The sequence below is a fragment of the Zea mays genome, chromosome 2 (genome assembly GCF_902167145.1).
Source record: "Zea mays cultivar B73 chromosome 2, Zm-B73-REFERENCE-NAM-5.0, whole genome shotgun sequence".
In the NCBI taxonomy this organism is placed as follows: Eukaryota; Viridiplantae; Streptophyta; class Magnoliopsida; order Poales; family Poaceae; genus Zea; species Zea mays.
Window position 1 is genome coordinate 189,770,272 of NC_050097.1, and position 14,566 is coordinate 189,784,837.

The window sequence follows — 14,566 nt, forward strand, 5'->3', positions numbered from 1 at the left end:
AAGCACTTCGCAAAGCACCTACGCTAATCACCGAGTGATTCTATTAAGCACTTGGGTGTTTGAGCTCTTGGAAATATGCACTATGTGTCTTGGTATGTTGCTTGGGCTCCCACCCTTGAGAATGGCCGGTTGGGGTGGTATTTATAGCCTCCACACCCCAAACTAGCCGTTGGACAGAAAGCAGCAGCTTTCTGTCGTCGGGTGCACCGGACAGTCCGGTGCACCACCGGACATCTACTGTGCAGTGTCCGGTGCACGCCACGTCAGCCGACCGTTGGCGCCTGTAGCAGTCGACCGTTGGATCCGACCGTTGTCGTCTGCCCGTTGGCACACCGGACAGTCCGGTGCACACCGGACAGTCCGGTGCTACAGCCAGAGAGCGCCTGCCTGCGGCCTCTCTGCGCAGACTGTCCGGTGTCTCACCGGACAGTCCGGTGCACACCGGACATCAATGTCCGGTGCGCCACCAGGCGCTGGCTGACAGCCCACTTCTTGGATTTCTTTGCTGATTTCTTCGGGCTTCTTTTGTTCTTGAGTATTGGACTCCTATGCATCTTTTTATGTCTTCTTTTGAGGTGTTGCATCCTCATTGCCTTGGTCCAATTCTCTTCGCATCCTGTGAACTATAATTATAAACACTAGCAAACATATTAGTCCACAAGTTGTGTTAATCATCAAACACCAAAACTCAATTAGCCAAAAGGCCCGGGGTCCATTTTCCTTACAATCTCCCCCTTTTTGGTGATTGATGACAACACAACCAAAGCAAGCAAATAATACAAGTTTTTGAATTAAAATATGCAATCAACTTGCTAAGATGCATGATTGTCCCCACAATGTGATATTATGGACTTAAGCCTCCCCCTAACTCCATAATTCACTTACTTCCTATTTTTGGACCAAATAACCAAAACCACCGGAAAAACCATTTATAGATATAAAATTTTAAATTGGAGGTGTTTGGTGTTTGATATAGTTTTCATTGCTTTGGTCCCTAAACTTCTCCCCCTTTGGCATCAACCACCGAAAAGGAAGACATTAAAAGCATGTAGGAAGTAAATAAAAGCTTGCCCTCATCAAGAAATTTTTCAAAAGATACCACTAGAAGGATATTAAATTAAACCATGTGAATGATACCAGTTGAAAGGATTACTCCCCCTAAATGAGTGTTTTCTTTAGAAAGAGATTTCTCCCCCTTTTTAGAGAAGAAGAAGTACTCCCCCTGACAGAGACCCTCTACTTAGGAAAAAGCATGTGAAAAATAGAGGTGCAAGACATGATTTGAAAAGACTAGCTTCCCTTATGCATAGGTAACAGAATATGAGTTAACTACTTATGCATTTTAGCAACATGGAAGCATATGATATGAAATATAGTCTAATCAAATGTTGGAGAAGACATGTAAATGATACTGAGTGTAGTCTCAAAAGATACCAATTGAAGATCAATGGCGAGCTTGAGAGACATGAGAGTTTTTGGAGATTTTGCAGTGGAAGATTGTTGTCTCTCTCCGGGGACTTCATTTTCCTTACAATGAGACTATCACATGAAATAGACTTGAAAAGATGTTAGTCTCAAGGTGTTAGATTATAGAGTAACCTCCCCCTAAAGATGTGCATACAAGTTTTGAATACTTATAGGAGACATGCACTTTGATTTGATATCAAGAGGGGCAAATTATCTATAATCCAAACTTTGGCACATATAAGTTAAATGATACACTTTGTAGAAATCAAAATTTTCAATTGATGCATCATTTACTATGGAGTGATATAGAAGCTATGTGTCGTGCTTAAATAACATTTTAAGCCATGTAGGTTTGCTTAAGTGTATGAATTAAGAACAAGCAATCCTACCATATGATTTACCTAGTATGTATGATTTTGAACAAAGGTACATATCAAATGTAATACTAGGCAAGAAAGGTAAACTAGATAAAAGGTAAATAGATACGCATATCTAAAAACGAGAAATACAATAAAACTAGTTACCTTAGTCATGGGTGGGAAATTTGGGTCCAAAATTTTCACTAACCCACTTGGCAATAAACTTGATCCAGTATGATGTATCCCATGATATACATCCCAACTTAGCCAAGTCTCCAAATTTCCCGAGGACCTTCGGTCCACTCACTTCTCTTTCGGGATCCAAACCTTCTTGATGCTTTTCATGGTTGAAATTATCTCCTTTGGCACCCAGATGCGTTTGGCCCCCTTTCCTTTGTTGGCTTGCTTGTTGGCCTTGATTGCTATCACCTTTTCGTTATTTTTCTTCTTGATCAAATATGGTGTAGCGTCCTTTTTGTTCACCTTTTTGATGTAGGTGTTTGAGATTTTGCTTGATGGCTTTTGCTTGAGCTTTTGTCTTTGTTTATCCCCGGTCATCGCCTTGCATTGGAAAGACTTGTGGCCTTCCTTGTGGCATAGCCTACAAATCACAGTTTCTCCCTCCATAGGCTTGTTCACTCCCGCAGTGGTGTTATCCTGTGGAGGTTGGCTTTGTTTGGCTTTGCCTTTCTTGTCATACAAAGCCTTGCCAAGGCGAGCCACTTCTTGCTTTAATTGTTCATTTTCCTTTGCAACCTCATCCGTACATGTCTCTACAACAATATTCTCAACAACGACTTGGTTGCAGGGGTTAGAATCATCAATTAAATCAAAGCAGGAAGTAGAAGCATCTTTCTTAATTATTTCAGGTATTTCAACTAAAGATGTTGCTGGGGTGCTACCAATGTTTTCTAGCTTAGTAGTTAGCTCATTGTTGTGTATGCTAAGAATTTCCATTTTCTCTAGCAAATTTTCAATAGCTTCTTGGGAGCTAGCTAACTTAGCCTTAAGTTTTTCATTCTTTTTAATAAGGCTATCATCGGTAGCAGTGGATGGAGCACTAGATTCTAATAGCTCAATTTTAGTTGATAGCTCACTATTTAAGTTTGCAAAAGTTTCAAATTTTTCTAGCAAACCTTTGTAATCATTTTGAGAGCAAACCAACTTATTTTTCAAAGCTTTAAGTTGAGCTTTTTGCTTAGTGCAAATATCCTGGAAAAATTCTACGGCTTCCGCAAGCTCATCTAGAGAGGGCTTTCCCTCACCTTCATCATCACTACTACTTTCATCACTAGAGGATGGAATGCTTTTGTTACCTCTTGCCATAAGGCATTTGTGTGATGACCGTGATGATCGTGACGAGGACCGGTGGCTGCACGTCCTTGGAGGTTCATCTTCACTTGAAGAATCATCCCAAGTTCTAACACTTGTTAGCGCCTTGCCTTTGCTCCTCTCCTTTTTGGGCTTGGCCATATTTGGACAGTTGTCCCTGAAGTGGCCCTTCTCCCCACATGCGAAGCATCCTCTCTTCCTTTGCTTTTTCCTGTCAATGTTAAAGAGAAGATCCTCGACCTGCAGGGGCACACCCATTAGATTAATCTTGCGGATCATCCTCATTACCTTTCCGACGCGTCGGATTGTTTCTTCGTCCTCGGAGGATGATGTGCATGGTTGATTATCTTCATCATCATCACTTTCTTCTTCTTCCTCTTCTTCACTTGAGGAACTTGGAGTGGGAGCCTTCTTTTTGCCCTTCCTTTCATCACATGCAAAAGCATATGGCCTTGAGGAAGTTGGCTCCTCTCCCCGACTCATTTTTCGCGACATCTCAAAGGCTTCAATTTTCCCAATCACAATGGTCGGGGTCATGTTGCTCAAATCCTCCATGTTGTGAAGGATGGTGATGATGCTCCCATATCTTTGTTGTGGTAGCAGGGAGATAATCTTCCTCACAATGTCCGCATCACCTAGCTTATTAATGCCAATAGAATTGAGCTCATTGATAATTAGATTCAAACGAGAATACATGTCTCTTACAAGCTCATCATCTTTCATAGCAAAAGAATTATACTCATTCAAGACTAGGCAATGTTTTTGCTCACGGACACTAGATGTGCCATCATGGAGCTCATGCAGTTTTAGCCAAATCTCATTAGCAGTTCTCAAGGTAAATACTTGATTAAAAATATCCATGCTGAGAGATTCATACAAGCAATTTTTGGCTCTAGCATTTAAATGAATTTCTTTTTCCTCACTCGTGGTGGGTTTCTCGGGATTCTTGAGAGGTTTCATCCCGTCACGAGTGACTCTCCAAACACCTAGATCAACGGCCTCTAGGTAACAAGCCATTCTAGCACTATAATATGGGAAGTTAGTGCCGTCGAAGTGTGGTGGCCTATGGGTATCCATCCCTTCCTCTAAAAAGCGTCGGCTCTTTTTAGCGGTGAAGCTAAAGCGTTTCAAATGAGCCAAACCGGCTCTGATACCACTTGTAGGAAACGGGTGACGCCTAAGAGGGGGGGTGAATTAGGACTTCTAAAACTTTTACTAAACTAGGCCACAATTAAATCCCTAGAGCAAAACCTATGCAAATAATCAAAACTAGAATGTGCAAACTCGGTTTTGTCTAAGTGTTGCTATCTCTACCGCAAAGGCTAAGTTTCAATCTACACTAAATAAGTATGACAATAAGATTGAAACTTAAATGCTTAATATAAATGCGGAATGTAAAGAGCTAAGTAGAGAAGCAAACTCTCGTGGATGACGCCGGTATTTTTACCGAGGTATCCGGAACCACGCAAGGTTCCGACTAATCCTCGTTGGTGCCCCTACGCAAAGGGAAGCCCATGCGAGGGCCAAGCACCACGGTCGAGTAACTCCGTAGAGAGCCACGGGCCTTCTCCACGCGCAAGTGGTGCTCCGCTTCCGGCTCCTCTCGGACGCTCCCCGCCGTCTCCACTATCGAGCTTCCGGCCGAAACGCCGCGGGCCTCGTTCCCTCCGGTACACGGTGGCGGCCGTGACACAAACGCGGTTGTCACGGTCTCGCAAGACTCTCGCCCCACTCGGTACAATTATAACGACTCACACAAGAGCCGAGGGGTTGTGTGGTTTTACAAAACTCACTCAACTAACTAGGGTTCACCTAGAGCAAGCGCTAAAGCGGTCTAACTAACCTAAGCACTTCGCAAAGCACCTACGCTAATCACCGAGTGATTCTATTAAGCACTTGGGTGTTTGAGCTCTTGGAAATATGCACTATGTGTCTTGGTATGTTGCTTGGGCTCCCACCCTTGAGAATGGCCGGTTGGGGTGGTATTTATAGCCTCCACACCCCAAACTAGCCGTTGGACAGAAAGCAGCAGCTTTCTGTCGTCGGGTGCACCGGACAGTCCGGTGCACCACCGGACATCTACTGTGCAGTGTCCGGTGCACGCCACGTCAGCCGACCGTTGGCGCCTGTAGCAGTCGACCGTTGGATCCGACCGTTGCCGTCTGCCTGTTGGCACACCGGACAGTCCGGTGCACACCGGACAGTCCGGTGCTACAGCCAGAGAGCGCCTGCCTGCGGCCTCTCTGCGCAGACTGTCCGGTGTCTCACCGGACAGTCCGGTGCACACCGGACATCAATGTCCGGTGCGCCACCAGGCGCTGGCTGACAGCCCACTTCTTGGATTTCTTCGCTGATTTCTTTGGGCTTCTTTTGTTCTTGAGTATTGGACTCCTATGCATCTTTTTATGTCTTCTTTTGAGGTGTTGCATCCTCATTGCCTTGGTCCAATTCTCTTCGCATCCTGTGAACTATAATTATAAACACTAGCAAACATATTAGTCCACAAGTTGTGTTAATCATCAAACACCAAAACTCAATTAGCCAAAAGGCCCGGGGTCCATTTTCCTTACAGTTTTCCTAGGCACATGAATAACATTTCTTCTAGACATGTGATTAATAGCATTTCTCCTAGCTAAATTTCTATCATGCATAATAGAAGAACTAGAAGCAACCATAGCATGAGAATCAAAAGCATCATAACTTCTATAAACATTTCTAGAATGTCTCCTATCATGATACATGAAGGCATGGTTCTTTTGAGCTCTTCTAGCCATAGGGGCCTTCCCTTTCTCCTTGGCGGAGATGGGAGCCTTATGGCTTGTTAAGTTCTTGACTTCCCTCTTGAAGCCAAGACCATCCTTAATTGAGGGGTGTCTACCAATCGTGTAGGCATCCCTTGCAAATTTTAGCTTGTCAAATTCACTTTTGCTAGTCTTAAGTTGGGCATTAAGACTAGTCACTTCATCATTTAATTTAGAAATGCAAGCTAGGTGTTCACTACAAGCATCAACATTAAAATCTTTGCATCTATTGCAAATCATAACATGTTCTACACAAGAGTTAGATTTATTCGCTATTACTAGTTTAGCATTTAAATCATCATTAACACCTTTTAAAGTAGAAATGGTTTCATGACAAGTAGATAGTTCATAAGAAAGCATTTCATTCCTTTTAACTTCTAGAGTAAGAGAATTTTGTGCACTAACAAATTTATCATGCTCTTCATACAAAAGATCCTCTTGATTTTCTAATAACATATTCTTATCATTCAAGGCATCAATTAATTCATTAATTTTATCTACCTTGGTTCTATCTAGGCCTTTGAATAAACATGAATAATCTATTTCATCATCACTAGACTCATCCTCACTTGAAGAAGCATAAGTACTAGTATTACGAGTGCTTACCTTCTTTTCCCTTGCCATGAGGCAAGTGTGATGCTCGTTGGGGAAGAGGGATGACTTGTTGAAGGCGGTGGCAGCGAGTCCTTCGTTGTCGGAGTCGGACGAGGAGCAATCTGAATCCCACTCCTTTCCAAGATGTGCCTCGCCCTTCACCTTCTTGTAGTTCTTCTTCTTTTCCCACTTTCCACTCTTCTTTTCCTAGTCACTATCATTATCGGGACAATTTGCGATAAAATGACCAATCTTACCACATTTGAAGCAGGAGCGCTTCCCCTTCGTCTTGTTCTTGTTGGGGTGCTCCTTGCGACCCTTTAGCGCCGTCTTGAACCGCTTGATGATGAGGGCCATCTCTTCATCATTAAGCTCGGCCGCCTCAACTTGCGCCACCTTGCTAGGTAGTTCCTCCTTGCTCCTTATTGCCTTGAGAGCAATAGTTTGAGGCTCTTGGATTGGACCATTTAATGCATCATCGACGTATCTAGCCTCCTTGATCATCATCCGCCCGCTTACGAACTTTCCAAGGATCTCCTCGGGCGTCATCTTCGTGTACCTAGGATTCTCACGAATATTGTTCACAAGATGTGGATCAAGGACGGTAAAGGACCTTAGCATTAGGCGGACAACGTCGTGGTCCGTCCATCGCGTGCTTCCATAGCTCCTTATCTTGTTGACGAGGGTTTTGAGCCTGTTGTACGTCTGGGTTGGCTCCTCCCCTCTTATCATCGCGAATCTCCTGAGTTCGCCTTCCACCAACTCCATCTTGGTGAGCATGGTGACGCCGTTCCCCTCATGTGAGATCTTGAGGGTGTCCTAGATCTGCTTGGCATTGTCCAAGCCGCTCACCTTATGATACTCGTCCCTGCACAATGAGGCTAACAACACAGTAGTAGCTTGTGCATTTTTATGAATCTGTTCATTGATAAACAAAGGACTATCTGAGCTATCAAATTTCATTCCACTCTCTACTATCTCCCATATACTAGGATGGAGAGAGAACAAGTGACTACGCATTTTGTGACTCCAAAATCCGTAGTCCTCTCCATCAAAATGAGGAGGTTTACCAAGTGGAATGGAGAGTAAATGAGCATTGGTACTTTGAGGAATACGAGAATAATCAAAAGAGAAGTTTGAATTAACCGTCTTCTTATTCTCGTAGACGTTGTCGTCGTCCTTTTGGGAAGAAGAGGACTTGTCGCTGTCGTCGTAGTAGACGATCTCCTTGATGCGCCTCGTCTTCTTCTTCTTCCCATCTCTTCGTTTGTGGCCCGAGCCTGAGTCGGTAGGCTTGTCATCTTTAGGCTCGTTGACGAAGGACTCCTTCTCCTTATCGTTGACAACCATCCCCTTGCCCCTAGGATCCATCTCTTCGGGCGGTTAGTCCCTTTCTTGAAGAGAATGGCTCAGATACCAATTGAGAGCACCTAGAGGGGGGGGTGAATAGGTGATCCTGTAAAAACTTGAAACTTAATCCGCAAAACTTGATTAGGAGTTAGCACGAATAAGCCAAGTGGCTAGAGAGGAGAACTTGCACAACACGATAACCACAAAGATATCAACACAGAGATGGCACGGTGGTTTATCCCGTGGTTCGGCCAAGTCCAACACTTGCCTACTCCACGTTGTGGCGTCCCAATGGACGAGGGTTGCAATCAACCCCTTTCAAGCGGCCCAAAGACCCACTTGAATACCACGGTGTTTTGCTTTCACTTTACTATATCGCGCTTGCGAGGAATCTCCACAACTTGGAGCCTCTCGCCCTTACACTTTGAAGTTCACAAAGAAGCACGGAGTAAGGGGGGATGAGCAACACACACAAGACACGAAATCAGAGCGACAACACGCACACAAGTTGCAACAAGAGCTCACAACACAACTTAGCGAGTTCACAACTCAAATGGAGCTCTAATTGCTATCGCAAGGAATCAAATGCACGGAATCGAAGTCTTGGTGCTTAGGAATGCTTAGAGAATGCTTGGTGTACTTCTCCATGCGCCTAGGGGTCCCTTTTATAGCCCCAAGGCAGCTAGGAGCCGTTGAGTGCATTCCAGGAAGGCAATTCTTGCCTTCTGTCGCCTGGCGCACCGGACAGTCCGGTGCGGATTTCTTTTCTTCTTTGGCGAAGCCGACCGTTGGCGCTTTGGAGCCGTTGGCGCACCGGACACTGTCCGGTGCCCCCTTCTGACCGTTGGCTCGGCCACGTGTCTCGCGCGGATCGCGCGGCCGACCGTTGGCCCGGCTGACCGTTGGCTCACCGGACAGTCCGGTGCACACCGGACAGTCCGGTGCACACCGGACAGTTCGGTGAATTATAGCTGTACGCCGTTAATCACTTCCCGAGAGCAGCAAGTTCGCTTGAGCCAGCCTGGCGCACCGGACACTGTCCGGTGCACCACCGGACAGTCCAGTGCACCCAGACAGAGCTGACTTTGGCTGAACAAAGCCATCTTTAATTTCAACTTGATTTTTCCTGTTTCCAGCACTTAGACGCTATACATTAGTCTCTAAAGCAATGTACTAAGTCTGAGAAACATACCTTTATACTTGATTTGTACTTTATCCACCATTTAACACTTAGGCACTTGTGTTGGACACTAAATCACCAAAATACTTAGAAATGGCCCAAGGGCACATTTCCCTTTCAAACATGACCGTCTAAGTAAGTGTATGTTCCTTTAGTCATTCTCCTAAACTTTAGTCACTAGACATATTTTAGTCACCTATTTAGTATTTTAGTGACTAAAAATAACTAAATTTTAGTCACTAAAGTTTGGGATGTGGACTCAAACACCTCCTAAGTCTTCAACTTAACATGGATGTTTGTATTTAATACTACTTTCTTTCTAAATAAATGAAATTAGTCAAAGATGATAAAATTTATATAAAATAAAATTTATATTTATTATGACATCAAATTAATATACTACAATACTTTCTTTCTAACGATACTTATTTGTTTTTTATGTTTTAGTTAAAATCAAAATGGTTTAACTTTTACTATGTTAGAGGTGTATTCTTTTCACTAGGATAAAATGGGATTTTTTTTATCCTTTAACAACAAGATGTCGATAATGATTTTATTAATTTTAGGATATATTAGACCAAATACTCATACGAAAAGTATAGAAATTATGGAGGGTTTAGATCTTATAACATAAAAAATCCTATATATCCTCCTCGAAAATAAAAGATTAAATCCTATAAAATTTCCTTTCAGTTTCTATAGGACATTTAAAACCATAAAAATTTTAGAATTAAGAAAACTAGTTTGAAGTCGCACCTCATGAAAACTTTTCTTTTATGAACTCTTAGGTGTCGTTTGGTTCACGAAATGTAACGTAAATGGCAACTGTAATAATTACTAGCGGTAATAAGTTCGAATAGGGCAATATCAATTTCTATTAGGCTCCATTTGTTTGGTTGGAATTGAATTACATTCTAATAATCATAATTTAGACACAAACTAATTAAGTTACTATATTTGTATATGCAATTTATTTGTATATTATCCTAAATCATATGAGAGAGATAGTTATGCACTACACTTATGCTATAAATAAGCAAGTAGAAGAGTATGCTATAAGTTTACATTAGAAAAGTACCATGTAAATCTATAGAATAAATTTTCATCTCTCACCCGATAAATTTGAGATAGTCTTATATATAAATGTTGGAAAGTTATGAAATGTCACATTCTAAAAAATACACTACTCCATTAGTTGGATTCCAATTACTCAAAATCAAGGGAAACAAACGGACCCTTATGGTATTTGATTACAGTTAGACTTAACAAAACATGATTTAACATAATCCGTTATCGTTCATGTTACAAATATGGGAACCAAACAATACCTTAAAGTTTTGGCATGATTTGTTCTGTGTTGCGTCCAATTAAATACCACAATGGAAAGCTCCGCACATTTCGAATTCAGATTGTAGGCCCAATTGTTTTTTCTTATTCCTGTGTTTCTAACATTCTGTGTTCCAAAAAGTCTATAGAGTGTACGTGCTTGGATTTTTAGGAACAAGCATGTGAGTGTATTTGTGCCTATCGACAAAGGCAGCATATCCCGTGCGCACAGCTCTCTAGTGCTCCCATGTGCATGAGTCATCCACACCACACAACCAACATCCAACGGCGACTGCACTTTTCACAAAGAAGCCCTCCCACGCTCCCACGCAGTCCCCTGTTTCACTTTACGAGGAATGATGGTAGTTCATATATTTTTTTCACCCCACAATGCCATAACAATATGACGACATGGAATTCCCATCTTTTTCGAAAAGTTTGCATGAGCAACATCCAAAAATAGTTTTCGTGCACCATTGGACCACTCTATCCTTCATAGAACCATCACTAACCATAACATACTTAACAGACGCTTGATGTGTAGTTCCTATAATAGAGCAATGATCTCTAGCAGCTACCACTTCTTGAAATATTCTGAACACCTTGTGCGTGTATAATATGCTTGCTTGTTTCTCCACAATCCATGGTGTATGTAGAACATGTGTGCCATGTATACTAATATTATCAGCTTTTAACTCTTCTTGTCGTTGGCATTCTAAGGTCGTATCAGATCTAAGCCAAAACTCAACAAAACATAACTTACGATGGATAAAGCGATTAAAGAATGAATTTGAGTTTTCAGATCTCGACGTAGTTCTTAGGACTCCTGCAAGAGATATATCCATAAAGAAAGTTGGAATCCATGACTCACGAATTTGATATCTATTAGCCAACCACTCGTTGCTCTGAAGACCATAAGCATCTATGATTCCATTCCACCGGTTCTCAAATTATTCTCTAGTTTCTGAACCCCATACAAAATTGTTCAATGCAGCCCAAAAATCTTTCTCATGATTAAGTGGAGGACCAACCTTTTCAGGAACTTTCTCCATACTGTGCCACATACAGAATCTATGAGTTGTATTTGGAAGAATAGTTCTAATTATTGATTTCATGCTAGCATCTTCATCTGTTATGATAAGCCTAGGGGCTTTCCCTCCCATTGCACTCAAGAAAGTTCGAAACAACCACTCATATGACTCAATCTTCTCATTTGCTAGGAAAGCAGCTCCGAAAAAACACTTTGCATGTGATGGTTCACACCAGTAAAAGGTGCAAATATCATATTGTCGGTGTTTCGAGACCGGGGGGTCCTTGGGCCGACGAGTGAAAATGTCGTCGCGTGCCCCAGCCCAGATGGGTCGGCGCGAGGCCGAGCGCGAAGGGGGGAAGAAGGCATGAGAGAGGTGGAAATCCCGCGGCCTTCGTGTTCGTCCCGCGCCCAGGTCGGGTGCGCTTGCAGTAGGGGGTTACAAGCGTTCCACGCGGGAGGGAGCGAGCGTCCTCACGCGAGCGCCAGTCCCGTCCTCTTCCCCGCGCGGCCAACCCTCTGTAAGAGGGCCCTGGTCCTTCCTTTTATAGGCGTAAGGAGAGGATCCAGGTGTACAATGGGGGATGTAGCAGAGTGCTACGTGTCTAGCGGAGGAGAGCTAGCATCCTAAGTACATGCCGTCGTGGCAGCCGGAGAGGTTTTGGCACCCGGTTCATGTGGTGTCGTGGCCATCGGAGGAGCGCTGGAGCCTGGCGGAAGGACAGCTGTCGGGGCTGTTGAGTCCTTGCTGACGTCCTCTTGCTTCCGTAAGGGGGCTGAGAGCCGCCGTCGTCATAGAGCGTGCGGGGCGCCATCATTGCTTGTCTGGCGGAGCGAGCCAGATGGGACGCCGGTCTTGTTTCCCGTAGCCTGAGTCAGCTTGGGGTAGGGTAATGATGGCGCCCCCTATTGACGTGGTCGATCCGTGCCCTAGGTTGGGCGATGTGGAGGCTCCTCCGAGGTCGAGGTCGAGTCTGTCTTCCGAGGCCGAGGTCGAGTCCGAGCCCCTGGGTCGGGCGAGGCGGAGACCGTCGGCTGAGGCCAGGGCTGAGTCCGAGCCCTGGGGTCGGGCGAAGCGGAGTTCGTCGTCTTCCGGGGCTGAGCCCGAGTCCGAGCCCTGGGTCGGGCGGAGCGGAGTTCGCCGTCTTCCAGGACTGAGCCCGAGTCCGGGCCCTGGGTCGGGCGGAGCGGAGTTCGCCGTCTTCCGGGACTGAGCCCGAGTCCGAGCCCTGGGTCGGGCGGAGCGGAGTTCGCCGTCTTCCGGGACTGAGCCCGAGTCCGAGCCCTGGGTCAGGCGAAGCGGAGTTTCCTATGGTGCCTGAGGCCGGGCCTGACTGCCTGTCAGCCTCACTCTGTCGAGTGGCACAGCAGTCGGAGCGGCGTAGGCGGCGCTGTCCTTCTGTCAGGCCGGTCAGTGGAGCGGCGAAGTGACTGCGGTCACTTCGGCTCTATCGACTGGAGGACGTGCGTCACGATAAAGGTGTCAGGCCGCCTTTGCATTAAATTCCCCTGCGATTTGGTCGGTTGGCGTGGCGATTTGGCCAGGGTTGCTTCTCGGCGAAGACTGGGCCTCGGGCGAGCCGGAAGTATGTTCGTCGCTGGAGGGGGCCTCGGGCGAGATGGAGATCCTCCGGGGTCGGCTGCCCTTGCCCGAGGCTGGGCTCGGGCGAGGCGTGATCGAGTCCCTCGAATGGACCGATCCCTGACTTAGTCGCACCCATTAGGCCTTTGCAGCTTTGTGCTGATGGGGGTTACCAGCTGAGAATTAGGAGCCTTGAGGGTACCCCTAATTATGGTCCCCGACAGTAGCCCCCGAGCCTCGAAGGGAGTGTTAATACTCGCTTGGAGGCTTTCGTCGCACTTTTTTGCAAGGGGACTAGCCTTTCTCGGTTGCGTTTTGTTCCGGTGGGTGCGCGCGAGTGCACCCGCCGGGTGTAGCCCCCGAGGCCTCGGAGGAGTGGTTTGACTCCTCCGAGGTCTTAATGCCTCGCGCAATGCTTCGGCTGGTCTGGTTGTTCCCCTCATGCGAGCTGGTTGTAGCCCGGGTGCACGGTCGGGTCCCAAGTTCTCAGGCTGGTATGTTGACGCTGTCAACGGTTTGGCCGGAGCCGGGTTTGCGAGAGCAGCCCCCGAGCCTCTGCACAGGGCGAGAGGACGGTCAGGGACAGACTCGACTTTTTTACATACGCCCCTGCGTCGCCTTTCCGCAAGGAGGAGGGGGGAGAGCGCCATGTTGCCCTCGGAGGGAGCCGAACATGGTGTCTCCGGTGAGCTGCTGGCGGGTAATCCGAGCGGACGTCCATGCCCCATTTGTTAGGGGTCGGCTAGAGGCCCAGAGGCGCGCCCAAAAGTACCTGTGGGTGATCTGCCGGACCCGGTCCCCTGTCGACGGGGTCCGAGGGCTCGATGCCTCCCTCTGATGGGATTCCGTTACAAGATCGTTCCCGCTGGTCTCGGAAATGTCCTAGGGTACCTCGGGAGCGTAGCCCGAGCCTCGGTTATGTATCGAACGTACCCAGGGTCATCCCTCGCTCTATGTCTGAGGCGACTGTGAACCCTTCGAGGGCCAGCCTTCGAACCCCTGATCAGTAGTGGGCGCGGAGCCCGAGTGGCCTGAGGCAGCCGTTGAACCCTTCCGAGGGGCCGGCCTTCGAACCTCTGACCAGTAGTGGGTGTGGAGCCCACGTGCTCTGAGGCGGCTGTTGAACCCCTCCGAGGGGCCAGCCTTCGAACCTCTGATTAGTAGGGAGGCTCGGAGCCTGTTTCCTTCACGGAGAAGGGTCCTCTTCGGGGTATCCCCCTTTCCCGGTCCCTGTTGTAAGAGAGAGAAAGAGGAAAAGGAAAAGGACATGAAATCGAATGACGTGGCGTACCTTTTTTGATGCGGTCATTATGGCGAAGGCGAAGCGTCGCTCGCTTCCCCTGTGTAACACCCGCTTTTAAAGGAACAAAGCCGGGTGCATCTCATACATGCGCCAAGAAGACAACATATATAATAACAGAGTGTATAGAGATAAATGTCATAAAACATCAGAGTAATTATTACATAGCGGAAGTCTTATTACAAAATAAAATAATAAAGATAAAGCGAACTAAGGATCGTCGGCGCCAATGTCGACCGAGACAC